The sequence below is a fragment of the Triticum urartu genome, chromosome 3 (assembly GCF_003073215.2).
Source record: "Triticum urartu cultivar G1812 chromosome 3, Tu2.1, whole genome shotgun sequence".
Taxonomy (NCBI): domain Eukaryota; kingdom Viridiplantae; phylum Streptophyta; class Magnoliopsida; order Poales; family Poaceae; genus Triticum; species Triticum urartu.
In genome coordinates this window covers 13,559,296-13,564,893 of record NC_053024.1, presented here as the reverse complement: position 1 = coordinate 13,564,893, position 5,598 = coordinate 13,559,296, and the positions used below count along the sequence as shown (strand labels likewise).

General features: G+C 45.3%; 1 pseudogene; it reads left to right on the top strand.

The window, feature by feature from the left end:
- Positions 1 to 755: 755 nt before the first annotated feature.
- On the top strand, positions 756 to 5,362 carry LOC125542392 (annotated as a pseudogene).
- The last annotated feature ends 236 nt before the right edge of the window (positions 5,363 to 5,598 follow it).

Genomic DNA, 5,598 nt, shown 5'->3' with positions numbered 1-5,598 from the left:
TAGGCTAGATATAGTCCATACATATAAATTCAAAAATCAAAAAATAAGATAAACATGCAGTGTTGGCCCCATGTTGCCAGCCTTTAGGCCTAGCCCAGGCACGGCCCCTGGCGTGTCGGAAAATGGGTTGTCACGCGTGATAGCCCCGCGTGTAGAAAAAACCATCGGAAACCTGCCCTTGACCATTAATGGTGGGCATCACGTGTCCAACACACCCAGCATAGCTTCTTGCCTCACCCTCTTAGATTACAGCCACACACACCTCATTTCTGACGCCACCCATTGATTTAGAAGTCAGTTGGCGACACGTTTGAGGGCACAAACCCTAGCCCACCTTCTTCCAGATATAACATTGCCGGTTTCGTTCCTCTTCTTCTCCCTAGCTCAGCTCTAGCGGCCCCATAGCCCCTCTTCTACTCCGACCATGTCGTTGTGCCTCGCCGAGGAGAGCGTGCTGTACAGGCGGCATGGTCCGACAGTATATGAACTGACTATTTTTAACATTGTTTGAGTGTTGATTTGGTTTTAGTCGGTGTTTGAATGCCTTAAATTAAAAGTAGAATTTTCAACAGTATGCAAAATAATTTGAGAAAAACAAAGTCGATCTTGCTACGACAAGGAATCCAACGGCGTGGTACGTTTTGGTCCTAGGTGCCATGATTTAATCTTCAGCATCGTACAAAAAATCGGATGAACAGTGCATCGTGCTGGGCTTCAGAGCTATACTAGGCAAGAAAGTAGGAAGAAGTAATGGCGCCCAACCAGAGTATTGAAGACCACAGGGTCCCCTTGTTATCAATTCAAGAAGCATTCTACGCGCACACCGTCGTCCTCGGTCCTCAGTCCTCACTCACTAGAATCTCTAGATCTGGGGCAGAAGAACCACTGGCGATGATAGATCTAGAGCTGGCCGTGGCCTGGCCTTAAGCGCCTTGCCGGTGGTCGCTCGAGTATCTTCTTCCTCATTCGCTTGCAGCGACGTCGAGGCCACCCCGGAGGCCAGGCTGCCGGGGCCTCCGACGAGCTCCATCTGGCGGGGGGCGACGGTGATTGAGGGATTTGGCAAGCCAGCGCAGTTTGCGTCAGACGGTTGGGATCCGATTGGTTTCCGCTAAGGTTTTTGAAATGATTCTCACCCCCCCCCCCCTCCCCCCCCCCCCCTTTCAAGCACAGCTGCCATGTATTATTAAGTCGATCCAAAGGGCTGATTTGAGTGTTTTCAACATGGCAGATGCGACCAACGGACGCACATCTTGAGTAAGGGCTACAACCAGAAAACGAAAATTCAGTCATGAGTGTGGGTTAGCAGCTTCAGAATTGAAAAAGTGATTTAAGTTCTTTCCTCTTGAATTAGAAAGAAAAAAGAGAAAGGAAAATTCAGTACTGGGTCTGTTGCTGGTTCCATGGAGGCAGCAGTGGTGAGCGTGTCGCATGGCGCCATTGGCTTCGTGATTGCGAAGCTTGGCGATCTGCTCGCTGGCAAGTACAAGCTGCTGAAACAAGCCAAAGGCGAGATAATGTTCCTTAAAGCTGAGCTCGAGAGTATGCGAGCATTCCTGGAGAGGATGTCGGAGGCGGAGGAGGAGCCCGACAAGCAAGCCAGGTGCTGGGCAAACGAGGTGCGTGATCTGTCCTATGACATCGAGGACAGCGTCGATGAGTTCATGCTCCTGGTGGAAGGTGAGTCCAACGGCGAGCCCCATGGGTTTAAGGGGTTCATTCATAGGAGCATGAACTTGTTGACGACGATGAACACTCGGCAAAAGGTCGCCAAGGAGTTCCAAGACCTCAAGAGCCGTGTCATGGAGGTGAGCGAGCGACGCATGAGGTACAAGATTGATGATGCTGTCTCAAAGCCAAACAATACAACCATAGACATTCGCATGCTGGCACTCTATGCGGACACATCGGGCCTTGTGGGCATCGATGGCCTGAGGGATGAATTAATACACCTGATGGTGGGTGAAGAGGGTGTTTCTGCACAACAGAGGAAGGTCCTCTCTATAGTGGGATTTGGAGGGCTTGGTAACACTACACTTGCGAACCAGATTTACCACAGGCTAAAGTGGCAGTACGAGTGCCAGGCATTCGTTTCCGTGTCCCAGAAACCAAACATACGAATGATTCTGAGAAGAATGCTCTCTCAAGTTGGCTATGTAGCGCTGGAGGGAACCAACATGGAAATATGGGCAGAGGATGAACTGATCAGTGCACTCAGACAATTCCTTATGGATAAGAGGTACGCCTGTTCGGAATTGACCGTAACCCAAAGTTATTTGTATTGTTTGATCTTGTATTGTTTGCATTGACTGTAACCCATGATACGCAAGCTTTGCGTATTGCGAAAACTTTGTATTGTTTGATCTTGTAACTGTTATGCTCAGGGGTCACTAGAGAAACTAGTTAAACATTAGTTTGAAAAGCTAGAATGCAACAATTTATTTCTCATCTATTCTGAAGATACACTTCTTCAAATGAACTTGGTTTCCAGAAATGCGACAGAAGATTCAACTTTTACCACTATTACTCCATTACATGGACAAGTACATTTGCATTTTCAATGTTCCACTGATAAAGGTTCTTTTTTGATGTTTTTGCTGTCTGACATGCAGTTGCAGAGACTGAGTATGCTTTCATGTATATTTTACATTTTGCCCATAGTTTACTATTGCCTAGTACTTATTGTAGTTTTTATGAGATAATTTTGCAGGTACTTGATTGTAATTGATGACGTTTGGGATGAAACTACATGGAATGTTATTAGATGTGCTCTTCCAAAAAATTTGGACGGTAGCATGATAATAACAACTACCCGAATTAATACTGTGGCTAGAGCTTGCTGCTGCAATCAGCATGACTATGTTTATAAGATGAAGTCACTAAGCAACGAAGACTCAAGAAAGCTATTTTTCAACAGAGTATTTGGTTCAGAGGAAGCCTGCCCTCTGTATTTGGAAGAAGTTTCAGCTCAGATTTTAAAAAGATGTGCTGGCTTGCCTCTTGCAATTGTGATTATATCTAGCCTTTTGGCTAGTGAGCAAAACACATTGAAGGAGAATTGGGTGCATATAAAGAATTCATTGGGCCCCAATTTCGAGGTGAATCCAACATTGGAAGGAATGAGGCAAATACTGAGCCTTAGTTACATAAATCTTCCTCATTATTTGAAGACATGCATGCTATATTTGGGTATGTATCCAGAGGACTATATAATCTGGAAAAATGATTTGGTCAGGCAATGGATAGCCCAAGGTTTTTTAAGTAAAGTACATGGGCAATATCCAGAGGCTATTGCAGAGGGCTATTTTAACGAGCTTGTTAACAGGGGCATCATTCAACCAGTTGATACAGATCATAACAATGAAGTGTTATCTTGCAAAGTGCATGATATGATCCTCGACCTTATTGTACACAAGTGCAGAGATGAAAATTTTATAATTGCGACACATGACATCCAAGCCATGATAGGTTTGTCTGGCAAGGTCCGCAGGCTCTCCCTCTATCTGGATGGTATAATAGATGGCACCATATTGGAGACCGCCCAACTCTCACAAGTAAGAGCACTGGCGAGATTCGGTACCTCTGCATATGCACCTCCTCTCTTGAAGTTAAACCATCTTCGAGTTTTAACTCTTGAATTTACAAGTGGAAACCATGGGTGGAGATACCTGACCTCACTGGAATATCTCATTTGTTTCATCTGAGGTATCTAAAAATAGAAGCAGATGGTGAAATAGTGTTACCAAGGAAAATTCGGGGGCTAGAGCAATTGGAGACCTTGGAGTTAGGAGCATGTCCTCTTGAAGTTCCGCAAGATGTTATTCATTTGCGCCGATTGCAGCACCTGATCATCCCTAGTGGGATAAATTTGCCCGATGGGATTGGCAACATGAAATCTGTATGTACGCTGCAAGAGTTTGATGTGGGCTTGAATTCTATAGACAGCATCAGAGGCCTTGGAGAACTGACCAATTTGAGGAATCTTCGAATATGTTACTACATGGATGAATTGCATGACAGGAAAACAACACAACGCTTGGATGTTTTGAGATGTTCCCTTGAAAAACTTTGCAACCTCAGATATCTGCACACGGATTCTAATATCAACAGTATATATGCGTTAAGCTCACATGTTTCTCTTTGCCTTCTCCGGAGGCTTCACATGTTGTGCATGTTTCCAATGATTCCTAAGTGGATTGGCGAGCTCCATAACCTCACAGACCTTGATCTTAGAGTTGAGGTGTTGGAAGATGATATTGTAATTCTTGCACAGTTGCAATCTCTTAACCACCTCAAATTGCACGTCGAAGGAACTTGTGAAGCTAAAGAGAAAGTAGTCATCTGCGGAATTGGATTCCCTATTCTCAAGCATTTCAGGCTGTCCTGCATCAGGATATCACAGCTGACTTTTGAGGCAGGGGCTATGCCCAGTCTCGAAAAGCTTGAGGTAAGACTCAATTTTCTCTACGGTGGTGCACCTATGGGTATCGAGTACCTATTAGGCCTCAAGGAAATCCTTGTAATTGTTGGGGGATATGGTGCCGAGGGATCCACTACAAGAGCTGCAGTGTCAGCGTTAAGGGAGGCCATTGATATGCGCTCAAGTCGTCCTACAGCTGACATTACGTGTGTTGACAATTCAATGTTCTTTGGACTCCTCTCATTGTCCTCTGACGGCTTCAACTGGAGGAAGTTCGGCCAGAAAACTATCCATGACAGCAACTTCCGAAGGTTAGCAAAGGCCTTTTCTGGAACTCACATTTTTTCCGAAGGTTAGCCACTGGAGGCTGACCCCATGTTTTTGTTGTCTTGGAACTTTTACAGAGATTACTACCGCTGTGCACACTATAGATCGCATAAATGCCCAGTGATCAAGCATATGCAGCGCACTGACGCTGACCCGCTGCTCTTTCAAGTCGTGTATCGTCATGAGCACACATGTACTACACAGTCCATGTTCCCGCTGCCACAGCCTGGCAATGAAGAAATTGTTGACCTGTAATTGCTCGGTCGGCTTCACAGTTGCCAGTTGGGGATTAATCGTGTGCCTAGCGACCCTCCGAGGCTAAAAAAGCTAGTAAAAACTTGTAAACCAGTCATTATGTTGGTAGCATAGTTTTGTAGTATCTCGAGTGCCTCTCATTTAAATTCCATTTGTCATTTGCTTCCTTGCTTTTTTCTCTCCTTCACTTGGATGTAACATGCACGTAAGTTTGTACTAGATGCTGCTCTTGTTTACAAGTTCACCACCTGTACCTGGAACCTTAATTCGGGGCTGAACATATATAGTTGCCTGCTTGGCAGGGTGTCTCTTCAGTTAATTTCCAGTACAGTAATGTGATGGACTGATGGTGTGACTTTATTTAAGCCTGTTATGACCGGCATATCAGGGGCTTAGCCCAGTGGGTTGTGGCCCAAGTTATCTTATTGTTATTAGGAGCTTAGCCCAATTATCTTATCGTTATTAGGATAGTTTGCTTAGGAGCACTAGTGCAGAACCGGGCTATAGCACCGGTTCGTAAGGCCCAGTGGGTTGTGACTTTAGTTCCGCACGAACTGATGCTAAAGGGCAACCACGTGGCACCAGTCAGCTCTAGG